The 20,800-nt window shown below is 52.7% G+C and overlaps 4 non-coding genes and 3 pseudogenes across 4 annotated transcripts; all 7 read left to right on the top strand.

Annotated features, from left to right (window-relative positions):
• The first annotated feature begins 1,214 nt into the window (after positions 1 to 1,214).
• LOC142259669 (U2 spliceosomal RNA) lies at positions 1,215 to 1,348 on the top strand (annotated as a pseudogene).
• A 225-nt stretch (positions 1,349 to 1,573) lies between these two features.
• On the top strand, positions 1,574 to 1,766 carry LOC142259542 (U2 spliceosomal RNA). The gene has a single exon (XR_012728015.1). It is a non-coding gene; the product is annotated as a U2 spliceosomal RNA (small nuclear RNA).
• A 1,388-nt stretch (positions 1,767 to 3,154) lies between these two features.
• On the top strand, positions 3,155 to 3,345 carry LOC142259757 (U2 spliceosomal RNA). The gene has a single exon (XR_012728138.1). It is a non-coding gene; the product is annotated as a U2 spliceosomal RNA (small nuclear RNA).
• A 1,388-nt stretch (positions 3,346 to 4,733) lies between these two features.
• Positions 4,734 to 4,924, top strand: LOC142259745 (U2 spliceosomal RNA). Its single transcript, XR_012728127.1, has one exon. It is a non-coding gene; the product is annotated as a U2 spliceosomal RNA (small nuclear RNA).
• A 1,388-nt stretch (positions 4,925 to 6,312) lies between these two features.
• Positions 6,313 to 6,454, top strand: LOC142259713 (U2 spliceosomal RNA; annotated as a pseudogene).
• A 697-nt stretch (positions 6,455 to 7,151) lies between these two features.
• On the top strand, positions 7,152 to 7,345 carry LOC142259627 (U2 spliceosomal RNA). The gene has a single exon (XR_012728082.1). It is a non-coding gene; the product is annotated as a U2 spliceosomal RNA (small nuclear RNA).
• A 1,388-nt stretch (positions 7,346 to 8,733) lies between these two features.
• Positions 8,734 to 8,838, top strand: LOC142259672 (U2 spliceosomal RNA; annotated as a pseudogene).
• Positions 8,839 to 20,800: the final 11,962 nt, after the last annotated feature.

The following is a 20,800-nucleotide window of genomic DNA, read 5'->3' as shown; positions in this document are numbered from 1 at the left end:
ATAGCAAACTCATCACCACTCAACCTGACCAACTCGGCTATGTCCCGTGCTGCAGTTCTCTGTCTTATCTAGATCATTTGCAATTGAATGGAATAGATCCCTTTTGGACAAAGTGGATTCACCTGCTGCTGCAGTGACCACAGGTGTGATAAGATCTAGAATTGGCATCTGGTGCGATCTCTCCGCTTCCACTCCAAAGAAAGTTACCTGTTTATTCCTATCATGCATTGGTTTTTGGGGTTTTCTTTGAGTAATGATGATCTCTTTAGTAGTCTGTTGGGGCCCTCTCCTGGAGGAATAGTTTGCTTGCTCTTGGACATTCTAAAAGAGAGGTCATGATAGACATTGAGCTTCTGAGCTCAATTGGGGACAGTCATGGGTGATGAATGTTTGCAACCTGCTGCAAAGCCTCATACCGCAATATAAGGAACGTCAAATACTAAGAAAGGGCGGCCTATGAAAGAATTACTACTTTCAATAAGTACACTTAAACGGCTAATTGGGAATAGAAAAACTGTAAAAAGCCCTCTGAGAAAGCCCCCCTCTAACCTTTGATAGTAAGCTTTTCTGTAGTCTGCCTGTTGATGTATTTTCCGTTTGAACTGTGCACAACATGAAGAGACGGAACACTGGCGGCTTGTCACAATGCCCCCGCTGACATCACAATAGCGCTGCTGCCTAGAAAACAAGCTGCGCAGCAGAAGTTGTTCTTTGGGTGGGAGGGTGGGCTAGTGTAAGGAGGGGGCAAGCTCTTTTTTTCCCGGGTGGTAGGGGGATGACAGGAGAAGGGATGCGGGTGGTGAGAAGGGTACAGAGGGCAGGGTTTGGGGGCTGGGAAGGAAAGGGAAAAGATTAGGGTTTGGGGATGATGAAAGGGCTTTCTACGGGTAAGGATGGCAAAGGGTGGCAGTGACGGAAAGTCAGGCAACCTGTCCTGTCCGTCTTTTTGTATCGTGAATTGGAAAGACTGCAAGGGGGAGGGGAGTTGCTTGCGCCCTAAAGGAGGAGTTATTCAGATTCATTGCAGTGGGGGGCGGCGGCTGCAAAACGCACCATTCTTCTTGTTTTTGCTCTGCAAAGCAGCCTTTTCAAGGGTTGGCTTGGGTGACAAAATGTCTTCTGTAGGCGTGGGTTTGTCTCCCTCTCGCTCTCTCTCCCTAAGATGTGTCCGGCATAGGCCAGGGTGCCACTCGAGGCCCAAACCAATTCTGGTTATCGCTTCTCGGCCTTTTGGCTAAGATCAAGTGTAGTATCTGTTCTTATCAGTCCCGGTTGGAGGTCCGGTTAGCCTTGGGCTGAGAAACCAACACCGGTTGACGGTCCGGGCAGTTTCGGCTGCGAAACCAACAACTAGTATCTCTCTACTCCACTTGGGTAAGATGCCTGGGTGGACGCTGGGAGCAACGACAAGGCTCAACCAGGCTTCGGCTTGGGGGAGCACCGAAGATCCCTGACCCTTGCTGTGGCCTTCTGGCTCGGAGGGACGGGGTTGATTTTTGGGGACCCTCTCCTCACGGTGGGGTCCACACGAATCCTAGCCTTTGCACTGTTTTTGGTGTGACTTCGGTCATGCATTTTTTGTGGTGCTTTGGAAAGCTTCATTAAATCAAAAATCTGTTCTTATCAGTTTAATATCTGATACGTCCCCTATCTGGGGACCATATATTAAATGGATTTTTAGAACAGGGAGATGGAAAAAGAGCTTGCTCTGTCCACTCCACGCATTGACCTGGTATTGCAGTACCTCCAGGACCGGTGCACCCCTTCTTAACCCAGTTTCCAAAAGCAGAACTCAATTCACCTGATTCATATTAGCCCGATTTAATGAATTGGAAGAAAGCATACGTCTTCATATGCACCTCAATTTGGCCCATTCACTTTTCACACTTCCTCCTTTTGTTTTTTATCTTTCACACTTTTGACTTTCTTTATTCATCCAAATAGCAAACTCATCACCACTCAACCTGACCAACTCGGCTATGTCCCGTGCTGCAGTTCTCTGTCTTATCTAGATCATTTGCAATTGAATGGAATAGATCCCTTTTGGACAAAGTGGATTCACCTGCTGCTGCAGTGACCACAGGTGTGATAAGATCTAGAATTGGCATCTGGTGCGATCTCTCCGCTTCCACTCCAAAGAAAGTTACCTGTTTATTCCTATCATGCATTGGTTTTTGGGGTTTTCTTTGAGTAATGATGATCTCTTTAGTAGTCTGTTGGCGCCCTCTCCTGGAGGAATAGTTTGCTTGCTCTTGGACATTCTAAAAGAGAGGTCATGATAGACATTGAGCTTCTGAGCTCAATTGGGGACAGTCATGGGTGATGAATGTTTGCAACCTGCTGCAAAGCCTCATACCGCAATATAAGGAACGTCAAATACTAAGAAAGGGCGGCCTATGAAAGAATTACTACTTTCAATAAGTACACTTAAACGGCTAATTGGGAATAGAAAAACTGTAAAAAGCCCTCTGAGAAAGCCCCCCTCTAACCTTTGATAGTAAGCTTTTCTGTAGTCTGCCTGTTGATGTATTTTCCGTTTGAACTGTGCACAACATGAAGAGACGGAACACTGGCGGCTTGTCACAATGCCCCCGCTGACATCACAATAGCGCTGCTGCCTAGAAAACAAGCTGCGCAGCAGAAGTTGTTCTTTGGGTGGGAGGGTGGGCTAGTGTAAGGAGGGGGCAAGCTCTTTTTTTCCCGGGTGGTAGGGGGATGACAGGAGAAGGGATGCGGGTGGTGAGAAGGGAACAGAGGGCAGGGTTTGGGGGCTGGGAAGGAAAGGGAAAAGATTAGGGTTTGGGGATGATGAAAGGGCTTTCTACGGGTAAGGATGGCAAAGGGTGGCAGTGACGGAAAGTCAGGCAACCTGTCCTGTCCGTCTTTTTGTATCGTGAATTGGAAAGACTGCAAGGGGGAGGGGAGTTGCTTGCGCCCTAAAGGAGGAGTTATTCAGATTCATTGCAGTGGGGGGCGGCGGCTGCAAAACGCACCATTCTTCTTGTTTTTGCTCTGCAAAGCAGCCTTTTCAAGGGTTGGCTTGGGTGACAAAATGTCTTCTGTAGGCGTGGGTTTGTCTCCCTCTCGCTCTCTCTCCCTAAGATGTGTCCGGCATAGGCCAGGGTGCCACTCGAGGCCCAAACCAATTCTGGTTATCGCTTCTCGGCCTTTTGGCTAAGATCAAGTGTAGTATCTGTTCTTATCAGTTTAATATCTGATACGTCCCCTATCTGGGGACCATATATTAAATGGATTTTTAGAACAGGGAGATGGAAAAAGAGCTTGCTCTGTCCACTCCACGCATTGACCTGGTATTGCAGTACCTCCAGGACCGGTGCACCCCTTCTTAACCCAGTTTCCAAAAGCAGAACTCAATTCACCTGATTCATATTAGCCCGATTTAATGAATTGGAAGAAAGCATACGTCTTCATATGCACCTTAATTTGGCCCATTCACTTTTCACACTTCCTCCTTTTGTTTTTTATCTTTCACACTTTTGACTTTCTTTATTCATCCAAATAGCAAACTCATCACCACTCAACCTGACCAACTCGGCTATGTCCAGTGCTGCAGTTCTCTGTCTTATCTAGATCATTTGCAATTGAATGGAATAGATCCCTTTTGGACAAAGTGGATTCACCTGCTGCTGCAGTGACCACAGGTGTGATAAGATCTAGAATTGGCATCTGGTGCGATCTCTCCGCTTCCACTCCAAAGAAAGTTACCTGTTTATTCCTATCATGCATTGGTTTTTGGGGTTTTCTTTGAGTAATGATGATCTCTTTAGTAGTCTGTTGGCGCCCTCTCCTGGAGGAATAGTTTGCTTGCTCTTGGACATTCTAAAAGAGAGGTCATGATAGACATTGAGCTTCTGAGCTCAATTGGGGACAGTCATGGGTGATGAATGTTTGCAACCTGCTGCAAAGCCTCATACCGCAATATAAGGAACGTCAAATACTAAGAAAGGGCGGCCTATGAAAGAATTACTATTTTCAATAAGTACACTTAAACGGCTAATTGGGAATAGAAAAACTGTAAAAAGCCCTCTGAGAAAGCCCCCCTCTAACCTTTGATAGTAAGCTTTTCTGTAGTCTGCCTGTTGATGTATTTTCCGTTTGAACTGTGCACAACATGAAGAGACGGAACACTGGCGGCTTGTTACAATGCCCCCGCTGACATCACAATAGCGCTGCTGCCTAGAAAACAAGCTGCGCAGCAGAAGTTGTTCTTTGGGTGGGAGGGTGGGCTAGTGTAAGGAGGGGGCAAGCTCTTTTTTTCCCGGGTGGTAGGGGGATGACAGGAGAAGGGATGCGGGTGGTGAGAAGGGTACAGAGGGCAGGGTTTGGGGGCTGGGAAGGAAAGGGAAAAGATTAGGGTTTGGGGATGATGAAAGGGCTTTCTACGGGTAAGGATGGCAAAGGGTGGCAGTGACGGAAAGTCAGGCAACCTGTCCTGTCCGTCTTTTTGTATCGTGAATTGGAAAGACTGCAAGGGGGAGGGGAGTTGCTTGCGCCCTAAAGGAGGAGTTATTCAGATTCATTGCAGTGGGGGGCGGCGGCTGCAAAACGCACCATTCTTCTTGTTTTTGCTCTGCAAAGCAGCCTTTTCAAGGGTTGGCTTGGGTGACAAAATGTCTTCTGTAGGCGTGGGTTTGTCTCCCTCTCGCTCTCTCTCCCTAAGATGTGTCCGGCATAGGCCAGGGTGCCACTCGAGGCCCAAACCAATTCTGGTTATCGCTTCTCGGCCTTTTGGCTAAGATCAAGTGTAGTATCTGTTCTTATCAGTTTAATATCTGATACGTCCCCTATCTGGGGACCATATATTAAATGGATTTTTAGAACAGGGAGATGGAAAAAGAGCTTGCTCTGTCCACTCCACGCATTGACCTGGTATTGCAGTACCTCCAGGACCGGTGCACCCCTTCTTAACCCAGTTTCCAAAAGCAGAACTCAATTCACCTGATTCATATTAGCCCGATTTAATGAATTGGAAGAAAGCATACGTCTTCATATGCACCTCAATTTGGCCCATTCACTTTTCACACTTCCTCCTTTTGTTTTTTATCTTTCACACTTTTGACTTTCTTTATTCATCCAAATAGCAAACTCATCACCACTCAACCTGACCAACTCGGCTATGTCCCGTGCTGCAGTTCTCTGTCTTATCTAGATCATTTGCAATTGAATGGAATAGATCCCTTTTGGACAAAGTGGATTCACCTGCTGCTGCAGTGACCACAGGTGTGATAAGATCTAGAATTGGCATCTGGTGCGATCTCTCCGCTTCCACTCCAAAGAAAGTTACCTGTTTATTCCTATCATGCATTGGTTTTTGGGGTTTTCTTTGAGTAATGATGATCTCTTTAGTAGTCTGTTGGCGCCCTCTCCTGGAGGAATAGTTTGCTTGCTCTTGGACATTCTAAAAGAGAGGTCATGATAGACATTGAGCTTCTGAGCTCAATTGGGGACAGTCATGGGTGATGAATGTTTGCAACCTGCTGCAAAGCCTCATACCGCAATATAAGGAACGTCAAATACTAAGAAAGGGCGGCCTATGAAAGAATTACTACTTTCAATAAGTACACTTAAACGGCTAATTGGGAATAGAAAAACTGTAAAAAGCCCTCTGAGAAAGCCCCCCTCTAACCTTTGATAGTAAGCTTTTCTGTAGTCTGCCTGTTGATGTATTTTCCGTTTGAACTGTGCACAACATGAAGAGACGGAACACTGGCGGCTTGTCACAATGCCCCCGCTGACATCACAATAGCGCTGCTGCCTAGAAAACAAGCTGCGCAGCAGAAGTTGTTCTTTGGGTGGGAGGGTGGGCTAGTGTAAGGAGGGGGCAAGCTCTTTTTTTCCTGGGTGGTAGGGGGATGACAGGAGAAGGGATGCGGGTGGTGAGAAGGGTACAGAGGGCAGGGTTTGGGGGCTGGGAAGGAAAGGGAAAAGATTAGGGTTTGGGGATGATGAAAGGGCTTTCTACGGGTAAGGATGGCAAAGGGTGGCAGTGACGGAAAGTCAGGCAACCTGTCCTGTCCGTCTTTTTGTATCGTGAATTGGAAAGACTGCAAGGGGGAGGGGAGTTGCTTGCGCCCTAAAGGAGGAGTTATTCAGATTCATTGCAGTGGGGGGCGGCGGCTGCAAAACGCACCATTCTTCTTGTTTTTGCTCTGCAAAGCAGCCTTTTCAAGGGTTGGCTTGGGTGACAAAATGTCTTCTGTAGGCGTGGGTTTGTCTCCCTCTCGCTCTCTCTCCCTAAGATGTGTCCGGCATAGGCCAGGGTGCCACTCGAGGCCCAAACCAATTCTGGTTATCGCTTCTCGGCCTTTTGGCTAAGATCAAGTGTAGTATCGTTCGAAAAGGTGGTTTAAGGCTCCGGCCACCTTAGTACAATGATGCAATGCACACTGGAAGGTTGCGCTTGTTAGTACTTTGGGAGGATAGTATATCCATCTAGAGGAAACCATGGCCCTACCAGGATCGAGGCTATTAGACTGAGTAAGTGTGGGGGTTATGGTGCAATGTGCCCCAGGAATGGACACCCTGGAGGGAGTCTGAACTTGCTAGGTTGGGACCCTGGTAAGCCTCAGACTCTGTCGCACGCCGCGCCTTGCCTATTCATACTTTCCAAGCATATTGCCCTATCCCGGCCTTCTGGCTAAGAAGGGAAATTTTTATAATCCCGGTCGGAGGTCCGGTCAGCTTTGGGCTGAGAAACCAACACCCGGTTGGAGGTCCGGGTCAGCTTTGGCTGAGAAACCAACACCCGGTTGGAGGTCCGGTTAGCCTTGGGCTGAGAAACCAACACCCGGTTGGAGGTCCGGTCAGCCTTGGGCTGAGAAACCAACACCCGGTTGGAGGTCCGGTCAGCCTTGGGCTGAGAAACCAACACCGGTTGACGGTCCGGGCAGTCTCGGCTGCGAAACCAACGACTAGTAGCTCCCTACTCCACTTGGGTAAGATGCCTCGGTGGACGCTGGGAGCAACAACAAGGCTCAACCAGGCTTCGGCTTGGGGGAGCACCGAAGATCCCTGACCCTCGCTGTGGCCTTCTGGCTCGGAGGGACGGGGTTGATTTTTGGGGATCCTCTTCTCACGGAGGGGTCCACACGAATCCTAGCCTTTGCACTGTTTTTGGTGTGACTTCGGTCATGCATTTTTGCGGTGCTTTGGAAAGCTTCATTAAATCAAATCTGTTCTTATCAGTTTAATATCTGATACGTCCCCTATCTGGGGACCATATATTAAATGGATTTTTAGAACAGGGAGATGGAAAAAGAGCTTGCTCTGTCCACTCCACGCATTGACCTGGTATTGCAGTACCTCCAGGACCGGTGCACCCCTTCTTAACCCAGTTTCCAAAAGCAGAACTCAATTCACCTGATTCATATTAGCCCGATTTAATGAATTGGAAGAAAGCATACGTCTTCATATGCACCTCAATTTGGCCCATTCACTTTTCACACTTCCTCCTTTTGTTTTTTGTCTTTCACACTTTTGACTTTCTTTATTCATCCAAATAGCAAACTCATCACCACTCAACCTGACCAACTCGGCTATGTCCTGTGCTGCAGTTCTCTGTCTTATCTAGATCATTTGCAATTGAATGGAATAGATCCCTTTTGGACAAAGTGGATTCACCTGCTGCTGCAGTGACCACAGGTGTGATAAGATCTAGAATTGGCATCTGGTGCGATCTCTCCGCTTCCACTCCAAAGAAAGTTACCTGTTTATTCCTATCATGCATTGGTTTTTGGGGTTTTCTTTGAGTAATGATGATCTCTTTAGTAGTCTGTTGGCGCCCTCTCCTGGAGGAATAGTTTGCTTGCTCTTGGACATTCTAAAAGAGAGGTCATGATAGACATTGAGCTTCTGAGCTCAATTGGGGACAGTCATGGGTGATGAATGTTTGCAACCTGCTGCAAAGCCTCATACCGCAATATAAGGAACGTCAAATACTAAGAAAGGGCGGCCTATGAAAGAATTACTACTTTCAATAAGTACACTTAAACGGCTAATTGGGAATAGAAAAACTGTAAAAAGCCCTCTGAGAAAGCCCCCCTCTAACCTTTGATAGTAAGCTTTTCTGTAGTCTGCCTGTTGATGTATTTTCCGTTTGAACTGTGCACAACATGAAGAGACGGAACACTGGCGGCTTGTCACAATGCCCCCGCTGACATCACAATAGCGCTGCTGCCTAGAAAACAAGCTGCGCAGCAGAAGTTGTTCTTTGGGTGGGAGGGTGGGCTAGTGTAAGGAGGGGGCAAGCTCTTTTTTTCCCGGGTGGTAGGGGGATGACAGGAGAAGGGATGCGGGTGGTGAGAAGGGTACAGAGGGCAGGGTTTGGGGGCTGGGAAGGAAAGGGAAAAGATTAGGGTTTGGGGATGATGAAAGGGCTTTCTACGGGTAAGGATGGCAAAGGGTGGCAGTGACGGAAAGTCAGGCAACCTGTCCTGTCCGTCTTTTTGTATCGTGAATTGGAAAGACTGCAAGGGGGAGGGGAGTTGCTTGCGCCCTAAAGGAGGAGTTATTCAGATTCATTGCAGTGGGGGGCGGCGGCTGCAAAACGCACCATTCTTCTTGTTTTTGCTCTGCAAAGCAGCCTTTTCAAGGGTTGGCTTGGGTGACAAAATGTCTTCTGTAGGCGTGGGTTTGTCTCCCTCTCGCTCTCTCTCCCTAAGATGTGTCCGGCATAGGCCAGGGTGCCACTCGAGGCCCAAACCAATTCTGGTTATCGCTTCTCGGCCTTTTGGCTAAGATCAAGTGTAGTATCTGTTCTTATCAGAACAAACTGAGCTAGCTACACTTGACGAGATACGATCAGGGAGACGAGCTCCAAAGCCCAGCCGAGACCGGAAGAGGGAGATCGGACGGAAGAAGAGCTTGGCAGAAAGAAGCAAGAAGACGAAGGCTCGGAAAAGACTTGGGGAGACCAGAGGAACTTCGAGGAGGAACACAGCGGGAGAAGACACCCGGAGAAGAATCCAAGATCCAGCTCCGGGAACTCAAGCAGGAACCAGCCATGGCAAGCAAGCCAGAGAAGGCAGCCAAGAAGGCTCAGGACCCAGGGACCTCCAGGAAGGCTCATCCAGAGGCTTCTTCGGCCCAAGAGGCCCCTACCTCCGACGCCAGCCAGCCGGAGGGAGCCCGGACGCCGCCTGAAAAGGCTCCAACCCTGGAGCCTTGGATGCGGCAGACGGTCGCCCTGAAGCTAAAGGCGGTGGATGGTAGGTTGCCGGACATGTCCAGCGACGTGTTCTGCAAGAAGATGATTCTGGATCAGGGCTTCTCCAGGGCGGAAACCCTGAGTGTCCAGACCTTCATGACTGGCATTTTTCTGGTAACCTTTGCCACGGTGAATGCCTGCAGGAGATACTGGGAGGCGATGAACGCAGCGATGCCGGACTCCCCTTTTCATTCCTTTTTAGGATCCTGTCCTATACAGAGGGATGAGAAGAGGATCACGGTCTCCATGCGGAACCCGCACACCCCAGGAAGAGACATCTCCACGTTCCTGGGACGTCTCTGCACAGTGGTGAGGGAGCCATCCCACATCCTTAACGGCAACGGATTCTGGACGGGTAAGTGGTCAGTAACCGTTCGACTCTACAGGGAACCAGCATCCGAGGATGGTCTCCAGCACCTGCCCCCGACATTCTCTCTGGGAAACTCCTTTGGTCTCATCTACTACCCGGACATGCCACACAACTGCAGGAAATGTGGCGGGAAAGGGCATTCGATGAAGACCTGCAAGGAGGACGCCTGCAGGGTTTGCCGGGTGACAGGACACAGCTCCAAGGACTGCCCAAAGAAGAAGACTTGCAACCTATGTGGACAGGCGGACCACCTTTACAAGGACTGCCCACAGCGGGAGAAATCCTGGGCAAGGGTTGCCGCGGCGACCCAGTATCGGATAGTCACAGCTTCGTCGACCAAGGCAGCTACGACCAAGGCCACAGAGGCCAAGGACAAGGCGGCCAAGAACCCGGCGACCGTGGCTCCAGCCGATGCCCCAGCAGCCACGGAGTCCAGGGAAAAGAAGGGTAAGAAAACTGTTGCCCCCTCCCTGGTCCCCCCCCCTGTCACCCCTGTCCAAACCCCTCCCCCCCCGGCCAACCCTACTGAGGATTCCACTACCTCCACCTCATTTCCCTACTCCTCAGTTGGTCTCCTCACCCCCCCCCCAAAGCCCACTCTCCCTCCCCAGACCATGAGAGCAGAGGGCCTCAGCACTCTTGCACTTTTCACCGAGGAGGATTTTCCAGCTCTTGTCTCCCCAGGTACAGGCCAAAGGAAAAGGAAGGTGGAAGATAGTCCTGTCGCAGAACCTTCCAAGCTGTTCATTGTGGACCCCAATCCACCCCAGGAAGAGGAGGATGGCCTCCTCCCAGAACCGGACGTGTTGGAGCAGATGGTGGAGTCCCTTGTGGCCGAAGAAGAAATGGAGGAGTCGGAAGCCACTGAGGCACCATCCCTGCTTGATCAGCTAGCAGAAGAGGGTCTGCTGGAGATACCCTTACCAGCAGGTGCCAAAGAGGAAGAACCGCCCGACCGGAGTGGTAACTAAGGCACACCGCCTGCTCTAACTTTCTCTTTCCTCCAATGACTGCTAACATTAACATCTTTTCCATTAATGTTAGGAGCATCAGAGACAAGTTCCGACGTCAGACAATTTTTACGTTCCTTAACACTCAGTCTAGTGATGTATTTTTCCTGCAGGAATGCTCCCTTCCCTCCTCTAGGTCCTTCAACCATCTGGCCAGGGAGTGGACCCATGGCCCATCCTACTGGTCTGGCGGGGGCGACTGTAGGTCCGCGGGGGTCGCCGTGCTGATCAGGGGAAGCGCCTTCACATTGGACTCTGTTCAGGAAATCGTCTGCGGCAGGTTACTGCTCGTGGATGGCACCTGGGCGGGAGAACCTGTCAGGTTCATCAATGTGTATGCTTCTCCTGTGAAGAGCGATCGACTGGAGCTCCTCCAAGCCCTGCGCCCTCAGCTCGCTACCGCCAGGACGGTAGTGATGGCCGGGGATTTCAACTGCCCGATTGAGGAGGATGGACGCAGTTCTGGAACGGCTGCCAAGTTGGACGTCACATCCAAACTGCTCATTGAGATGGTGACCGAAGCCTCTCTTGTGGACGTTGTTGGCTCCATCGGACACGGATCCGTGAACTATTCATGGTGCCGATCCGATGGCTCGCTGCGTTCCAGGATAGACTTTGTGTTTACCTCTCGGGCGGTTGGGCGGAGTGGGCACTCGATGGTCCCCTGCTTCTTCTCTGACCACAGAGCCATTCACTTTCAAGGTGTGCTGGGCCATGGCTTCCCCATTGGCCCGGGCTCCTGGAAGCTGAACTGCTCTCTGCTGGAAAAGGGTGAGATTCTGGAGGAGCTTAGAGCTGCCTACTCCACGTGGCGGGCCTACAAGGCGGGCTTCCAGTCTGTTTCTGACTGGTGGGAATACGTTAAACTCGAGTTCCGTTTCTTCTTTCAGGCAAAGAGTCAACAACAGGCGTGTCTGAAGAGGAGGGACTTCAGGAGACTCCAGCGTGAGCTGCGTTCCCTGCAGGACCTTCTTCGATGCGGCTGGGACGTGAGAGAGGAGCTGGAGGAGACTAAGAGGAGCCTGAAAAGGCACTTCGAGGAGGAGTCCGAGCGAATTGTCTTCCGTTCCAAAGTGGAGAACCTGGAGAAGGGTGAGAAATGTAACTCGTTCTTTTTCAGGAAACTCCACGCCGGTCACACGCCCATGAATGAACTACGAGACGAGAGTGGAAACATGCGACGCGGGAAAGAGAACGTGATGAAGGTCGTCAGCGACTTCTACAGCGAACTCTACGCCCGCAAGACTACTGACCCCGAGGCCGCCGATAAGTTCCTGTCAGGTATCACTAACCATCTTGACCCTGCAGACGCGGCGGCCATGGATGTTCCTCTGACGGTGGACGAGCTGCTCTCGGCCGCCAAATCCTTTAGTTCTGGCAGGACACCGGGCAGTGACGGCCTCCCAGCAGAGCTCTATGTAGCGCTGGGAGACCTAATCTGTCCGGACCTGTTAGGGCTGTATGAGGAGATGGTGGTGGAGGGCAGAATGCCTCCATCTCTGAGGGAAGGAATGGTCACGATCCTGTACAAGCGTAAAGGAGAGAGGTGCGACCTGAAGAATTGGCGTCCCATCACCCTTCTGAACGTCGACTACAAGATCCTGGCCAAGACGATGGCAACGAGATTGAAGACTGTTATCGGACGGATCATCCACCCGGATCAGACCTGCGGCATCCCCGGACGTCGCATCGCAGACAGCCTGGCTCTCATGCGGGACACGGTCGAGTACATCAAAGCCCGCCGGGTGCACGCAGCCCTGATCTCGTTGGATCAGGAAAAGGCCTTCGACCGTGTTTCCCATGAGTTCCTGGGCAAAGCTCTGCACAGGTTAGGTTTGGGTAACATGTTTTGCTTGTATGTCCAACTAATGTATTTTGATATTCACAGCTCGGTGTTGGTAAACGGCTGGAAGACTGACCCCTTCCCGGTCCTCTCAGGGGTCAGACAAGGCTGTCCTCTGTCACCTCTTCTTTTTGTTTGTGTTATAGAACTCTTTGCAGAGGCTATCCGGCGGAATGGAGAGATCAGAGGGATCACCGCACCAGGACCAGAACGCTTCGAGGTCAAGTGCTCGCTCTACATGGACGACGTGACCGTCTTCTGCGCGGACCGGCGCTCAGTCGACACCCTCGTCCAGACCTGTGAGACCTTCGGACGGGCTTCGGGAGCCAAAGTCAACTGCGGGAAGTCGGAAGCCATGCTCTTCGGGGACTGGCAGCCGGCCTCTTCCGCCCCCTTCCCTTTCAGCATCCAGCCGGATTTCATCAAGGTTCTTGGAGTCTGGTTCGGGAAGGAAGGAGCAGCCCTCAAGTCCTGGGAGGAACGCTTGACCAAGATCACCCAACGGATCGGTCTGTGGAGCCTCAGACGCCTCACCTGTGAGGGCAAAGCACTGGTCCTGCGTAACGAGGTACTGCCCGTGCTGCAGTACACGGCCCAGGCCTGGCCCCCCCTTGCCACCGTGTGCAGGGCCATTACCAGGACGGTGTTTCGTTTTGTCTGGGGATCCAAGATGGACAGAGTAAAGCGGAGCATCATGTACAAGGATCCTCGCAAGGGTGGGAAGGGCGTACCCGATATCCCCACCCTCCTGCGATCCTCCTTCGTATGTGACTGCGTTCGCCGAACTCTGCGAGTCAAGAGAGGTTCCGCGGGTGGGTCCATGTCTCGCTTCTTCCTGCTCCCCCTTTGGAGACGGTTAGGCTGGGACAAGTGGGACAGCTCCTTCCCCTACAACTGGACGGCGCCATGGTTCTACGGAGACGTGGTTCGGTTTGTGAGGGAACACCAACTGGAGGGACTCAAGCCCGATTTGTGGAAGCCAAAGACTATCCACAAACTCATCAGAGCCAAGGACGAAATGGAGAACATTCCAGGACTTCATCACGACACACTGGAGACTGTTTGGACAAACGTGTCATCGGCTGGATTGACCAACGGGCACAAGGACTTGTCATGGATGGCGATACAGGGCGGACTGCCCGTCCGGTCATTCATGCACGCCCGGAACCTGTGCAAAACCCGGTACTGCCCAAGGTGCCCCTTCGTGGAGGAAACATCGCTGCACGCCTTTTGGGACTGCCGTTTCGCACAGCGCCTGTTGGTTGCCCTGGAGGATGACCTGAGGTACTCCGTCCCCAGAGGGAGCCTATCGTACCATTCCGTACTTTATGGACTCTTCCCTGGGACTCACACCGTTGGAGCCATCCAGGAGGCTTGGCGCCTTATGAACTGCTTTAAGGACGCTATTTGGGTCGCCAGGAACCGGCTCATCTTGAAGAGGGAGAGGATGTCTATCCAGGATTGCCGCAGGCTGATCCACAGCCTGCTCAGAGACTATTCCATCATGGACAGTCCGGACGACAGCGCCGAGGAGGAGGTTTAGACCTCTTCCATGCCCCCTCCCTCCTTTTCCCGTTATGTGCGTCTTTCAATAAAGCTTCGGGCCTGTGATTTCCCCACCCTATCCCCCTTTTCCCCTACCCCCATCCCCCAATCGCCGGTTCGTCGTTATTTATGGTCTAACTTTTTCTTTCAGCTTGAGTGTTATGGATAAGCATAGGAGTGTGATGTATAGTTTAGTGCGTCGTACTCTATGGCTATGTAAGAAGGATTGTATAGTTCTGTGTGTACGGGGCTGCGGCACTGTACACGGTTTGTTACCTTTTTGTGAGTAGTGCATGATAATAAAGATGCTGTTAAATCAAAAAATCTGTTCTTATCAGACGAGCTCCGAAGCCCAGCCGAGACCGGAAGAGGGAGATCGGACGGAAGAAGAGCTTGGCAGAAAGAAGCAAGAAGACGAAGCCTCGGAGAAGACTTGGGGAGACCAGAGGAACTTCGAGGAGGAACACAGCGGGAGAAGACACCCGGAGAAGAATCCAAGATCCAGCTCCGGGAACTCAAGCAGGAACCAGCCATGGCAAGCAAGCCAGAGAAGGCAGCCAAGAAGGCTCAGGACCCAGGGACCTCCAGGAAGGCTCATCCAGAGGCTTCTTCGGCCCAAGAGGCCCCTACCTCCGACGCCAGCCAGCCGGAGGGAGCCCGGACGCTGCCTGAAAAGGCTCCAACCCTGGAGCCTTGGATGCGGCAGACGGTCGCCCTGAAGCTAAAGGCGGTGGATGGTAGGTTGCCGGACATGTCCAGCGACGTGTTCTGCAAGAAGATGATTCTGGATCAGGGCTTCTCCAGGGCGGAAACCCTGAGTGTCCAGACCTTCACGACTGGCATTTTTCTGGTAACCTTTGCCACGGTGAATGCCTGCAGGAGATACTGGGAGGCGATGAACGCAGCGATGCCGGACTCCCCTTTTCATGCTTTTTTAGGATCCTGTCCTATACAGAGGGATGAAAAGAGGATCACGGTCTCCATGCGGAACCCGCACACCCCAGGAAGAGACATCTCCACGTTCCTGGGACGTCTCTGCACAGTGGTGAGGGAGCCATCCCACATCCTTAACGGCAACGGATTCTGGACGGGTAAGTGGTCAGTAACCGTTCGACTCTACAGGGAACCAGCATCCGAGGATGGTCTCCAGCACCTGCCCCCGACATTCTCTCTGGGAAACTCCTTTGGTCTCATCTACTACCCGGACATGCCACACAACTGCAGGAAATGTGGCGGGAAAGGGCATTCGATGAAGACCTGCAAGGAGGACGCCTGCAGGGTTTGCCGGGTGACGGGACACAGCTCCAAGGACTGCCCAAAGAAGAAGACTTGCAACCTATGTGGACAGGTGGACCACCTTTACAAGGACTGCCCACAGCGGGAGAAATCCTGGGCAAGGGTTGCCGCGGCGACCCAGTATCGGGTAGTCACAGCTTCGTCGACCAAGGCAGCTACGACCAAGGCCACAGAGGCCAAGGACAAGGCGGCCAAGAACCCGGCGACCGTGGCTCCAGCCGATGCCCCAGCAGCCACGGAGTCCAGGAAAAAGAAGGGTAAGAAAACTGTTGCCCCCTCCCTGGTCCCCCCCCCTGTCACCCCTGTCCAAACCCCTCCCCCCCCGGCCAACCCTACTGAGGATTCCACTACCTCCACCTCATTTCCCTACTCCTCAGTTGGTCTCCTCACCCCCCCCCCAAAGCCCACTCTCCCTCCCCAGACCATGAGAGCAGAGGGCCTCAGCACTCTTGCACTTTTCACCGAGGAGGATTTTCCAGCTCTTGTCTCCTCAGGTACAGGCCAAAGGAAAAGGAAGGTGGAAGATAGTCCTGTCGCAGAACCTTCCAAGCTGTTCATTGTGGACCTCAATCCACCCCAGGAAGAGGAGGATGGCCTCCTCCCAGAACCGGACGTGTTGGAGCAGATGGTGGAGTCCCTTGTGGCCGAAGAAGAAATGGAGGAGTCGGAAGCCACTGAGGCACCATCCCTGCTCGATCAGCTAGAAGAAGAGGGTCTGCTGGAGATACCCTTACCAGCAGGTGCCAAAGAGGAAGAACCGCCCGACCGGAGTGGTAACTAAGGCACACCGCCTGCTCTAACTTTCTCTTTCCTCCAATGACTGCTAACATTAACATCTTTTCCATTAATGTTAGGAGCATCAGAGACAAGTTCCGACGTCAGACAATTTTTGCGTTCCTTAACACTCAGTCTAGTGATGTATTTTTCCTGCAGGAATGCTCCCTTCCCTCCTCTAGGTCCTTCAACCATCTGGCCAGGGAGTGGACCCATGGCCCATCCTACTGGTCTGGCGGGGGCGACTGTAGGTCCGCGGGGGTCGCCGTGCTGATCAGGGGAAGCGCCTTCACATTGGACTCTGTTCAGGAAATCGTCTGCGGCAGGTTACTGCTCGTGGATGGCACCTGGGCGGGAGAACCTGTCAGGTTCATCAATGTGTATGCTTCTCCTGTGAAGAGCGATCGACTGGAGCTCCTCCAAGCCCTGCGCCCTCAGCTCGCTACCGCCAGGACGGTAGTGATGGCCGGGGATTTCAACTGCCCGATTGAGGAGGATGGACGCAGTTCTGGAACGGCTGCCAAGTTGGACGTCACATCCAAACTGCTCATTGAGATGGTGACCGAAGCCTCTCTTGTGGACGTTGTTGGCTCCATCGGACACGGATCTGTGAACTATTCATGGTGCCGATCCGATGGCTCGCTGCGTTCCAGGATTGACTTTGTGTTTACCTCTCGGGCGGTTGGGCGGAGTGGGCACTCGATGGTCCCCTGCTTCTTCTCTGACCACAGAGCCATTCACTTTCAAGGTGTGCTGGGCCATGGCTTCCCCATTGGCCCGGGCTCCTGGAAGCTGAACTGCTCTCTGCTGGAAAAGGGTGAGATTCTGGAGGAGCTTAGAGCTGCCTACTCCACGTGGCGGGCCTACAAGGCGGGCTTCCAGTCTGTTTCTGACTGGTGGGAATACGTTAAACTCGAGTTCCGTTTCTTCTTTCAGGCAAAGAGTCAACAACAGGCGTGTCTGAAGAGGAGGGACTTCAGGAGACTCCAGCGTGAGCTGCGTTCCCTGCAGGACCTTCTTCGATGCGGCTGGGACGTGAGAGAGGAGCTGGAGGAGACTAAGAGGAGCCTGAAAAGGCACTTCGAGGAGGAGTCCGAGCGAATTGTCTTCCGTTCCAAAGTGGAGAACCTGGAGAAGGGTGAGAAATGTAACTCGTTCTTTTTCAGGAAACTCCACGCCGGTCACACGCCCATGAATGAACTACGAGACGAGAGTGGAAGCATGCGACGCGGGAAAGAGAATGTGATGAAGGTCGTCAGCGACTTCTACAGCGAACTCTACGCCCGCAAGACTACTGACCCCGAGGCCGCCGATAAGTTCCTGTCAGGTATCACTAACCATCTTGACCCTGCAGACGCGGCGGCCATGGACGTTCCTCTGACGGTGGACGAGCTGCTCTCGGCCGCCAAATCCTTTAGTTCTGGCAGGACACCGGGCAGTGACGGCCTCCCAGCAGAGCTCTATGTAGCGCTGGGAGACCTAATCTGTCCGGACCTGTTAGGGCTGTATGAGGAGATGGTGGTGGAGGGCAGAATGCCTCCATCTCTGAGGGAAGGAATGGTCACGATCCTGTACAAGCGTAAAGGAGAGAGGTGCGACCTGAAGAATTGGCGTCCCATCACCCTTCTGAATGTCGACTACAAGATCCTGGCCAAGACGATGGCAACGAGACTGAAGACGGTTATCGGACGGATCATCCACCCGGATCAGACCTGCGGCATCCCCGGACGTCGCATCGCAGACAGCCTGGCTCTCATGCGGGACACGGTCGAGTACATCAAAGCCCGCCGGGTGCACGCAGCCCTGATCTCGTTGGATCAGGAAAAGGCCTTCGACCGTGTTTCCCATGAGTTCCTGGGCAAAGCTCTGCACAGGTTAGGTTTGGGTAACATGTTTTGTTTGTATGTCCAACTAATGTATTTTGATATTCACAGCTCGGTGTTGGTAAACGGCTGGAAGACTGACCCCTTCCCGGTCCTCTCAGGGGTCAGACAAGGCTGTCCTCTGTCACCTCTTCTTTTTGTTTGTGTTATAGAACTCTTTGCAGAGGCTATCCGGCGGAATGGAGAGATCAGAGGGATCACCGCACCAGGACCAGAACGCTTCGAGGTCAAGTGCTCGCTCTACATGGACGACGTGACCGTCTTCTGCGCGGACCGGCGCTCAGTCGACACCCTCGTCCAGACCTGTGAGACCTTCGGACGGGCTTCGGGAGCCAAAGTCAACTGCGGGAAGTCGGAAGCCATGCTCTTCGGGGACTGGCAGCCGGCCTCTTCCGCCCCCTTCCCTTTCAGCATCCAGCCGGATTTCATCAAGGTTCTTGGAGTCTGGTTCGGGAAGGAAGGAGCAGCCCTCAAGTCCTGGGAGGAACGCTTGACCAAGATCACCCAACGGATCGGTCTGTGGAGCCTCAGACGCCTCACCTGTGAGGGCAAAGCACTGGTCCTGCGTAACGAGGTACTGCCCGTGCTGCAGTACACGGCCCAGGCCTGGCCCCCCCTTGCCACCGTGTGCAGGGCCATTACCAGGACGGTGTTTCGTTTTGTCTGGGGATCCAAGATGGACAGAGTAAAGCGGAGCATCATGTACAAGGATCCTCGCAAGGGTGGGAAGGGCGTACCCGATATCCCCACCCTCCTGCGATCCTCCTTCGTATGTGACTGCGTTCGCCGAACTCTGCGAGTCAAGAGAGGTTCCGCGGGTGGGTCCATGTCTCGCTTCTTCCTGCTCCCCCTTTGGAGACGGTTAGGCTGGGACAAGTGGGACAGCTCCTTCCCCTACAACTGGACGGCGCCATGGTTCTACGGAGACGTGGTTCGGTTTGTGAGGGAACACCAACTGGAGGGACTCAAGCCTGATTTGTGGAAGCCAAAGACTATCCACAAACTCATCAGAGCCAAGGACGAAATGGAGAACATTCCAGGACTTCATCACGACACACTGGAGACTGTTTGGACAAACGTGTCATCGGCTGGATTGACCAACGGGCACAAGGACTTGTCATGGATGGCGATACAGGGCGGACTGCCCGTCCGGTCATTCATGCATGCCCGGAACCTGTGCAAAACCCGGTACTGCCCAAGGTGCCCCTTCGTGGAGGAAACATCGCTGCATGCCTTTTGGGACTGCCGTTTCGCACAGCGCCTGTTGGTTGCCCTGGAGGATGACCTGAGGAACTCCGTCCCCAGAGGGAGCCTATCGTACCATTCCGTACTTTATGGACTCTTCCCTGGGACTCACACCGTTGGAGCCATCCAGGAGGCTTGGCGCCTTATGAACTGCTTTAAGGACGCTATTTGGGTCGCCAGGAACCGGCTCATCTTGAAGAGGGAGAGGATGTCTATCCAGGATTGCCGCAGGCTGATCCACAGCCTGCTCAGAGACTATTCCATCATGGACAGTCCGGACGACAGCGCCGAGGAGGAGGTTTAGACCTCTTCCATGCCCCCTCCCTCCTTTTCCCGTTATGTGCGTCTTTCAATAAAGCTTCGGGCCTGTGATTTCCCCACCCTATCCCCCTTTTCCCCTACCCCCATCCCCCAATCGCCGGTTCGTCGTTATTTATTGTCTAACTTTTTCTTTCAGCTTGAGTGTTATGGATAAGCATAGGAGCGTGATGTATAGTTTAGTGCGTCGTACTCTATGGCTATGTAAGAAGGATTGTATATTTCTGTGTGTACGGGGCTGCGGCACTGTACACGGTTTGTTACCTATTTGTGAGTAGTGCAGGATAATAAAGATGCTGTTAAATCAAAAATCTGTTCTTATCAGAACAAACTGAGCTAGCTACACTTGACGAGATACGATCAGGGAGACGAGCTCCAAAGCCCAGCCGAGACCGGAAGAGGGAGATCGGACGGAAGAAGAGCTTGGCAGAAAGAAGCAAGAAGACGAAGGCTCGGAGAAGACTTGGGGAGACCAGAGGAACTTCGAGGAGGAACACAGCGGGAGAAGACACCCGGAGAAGAATCCAAGATCCAGCTCCGGGAACTCAAGCAGGAACCAGCCATGGCAAGCAAGCCAGAGAAGGCAGCCAAGAAGGCTCAGGACCCAGGGACCTCCAGGAAGGCTCATCCAGAGGCTTCTTCGGCCCAAGAGGCCCCTACCTCCGACGCCAGCCAGCCGGAGGGAGCCCGGACGCCGCCTGAAAAGGCTCCAACCCTGGAGCCTTGGATGCGGCAGACGGTCGCCCTGAAGCTAAAGGCGGTGGATGGTAGGTTGCCGGACATGTCCAGCGACGTGTTCTGCAAGAAGATGATTCTGGATCAGGGCTTCTCCAGGGCGGAAACCCTGAGTGTCCAGACCTTCATGACTGGCATTTTTCTGGTAACCTTTGCCACGGTGAATGCCTGCAGGAGATACTGGGAGGCGTTGAACGCAGCGATGCCGGACTCCCCTTTTCATTCTTTTTTAGGATCCTGTCCTATACAGAGGCATGAGAAGAGGATCACGGTCTCCATGCGGAACCCGCACACCCCAGGAAGAGACATCTCCACGTTCCTGGGACGTCTCTGCACAGTGGTGAGGGAGCCATCCCACATCCTTAACGGCAACGGATTCTGGACGGGTAAGTGGTCAGTAACCGTTCGACTCTACAGGGAACCAGCATCCGAGGATGGTCTCCAGCACCTGCCCCCGACATTCTCTCTGGGAAACTCCTTTGGTCTCATCTACTACCCGGACATGCCACACAACTGCAGGAAATGTGGCGGGAAAGGGCATTCGATGAAGACCTG

The sequence above is a fragment of the Anomaloglossus baeobatrachus genome (assembly GCF_048569485.1).
Source record: "Anomaloglossus baeobatrachus isolate aAnoBae1 chromosome 9 unlocalized genomic scaffold, aAnoBae1.hap1 SUPER_9_unloc_2, whole genome shotgun sequence".
Classification (NCBI taxonomy): Eukaryota; Metazoa; Chordata; class Amphibia; order Anura; family Aromobatidae; genus Anomaloglossus; species Anomaloglossus baeobatrachus.
The sequence above is the reverse complement of the archived record's forward strand: the minus strand, read 5'-3'. Positions and strand labels throughout refer to the sequence as shown.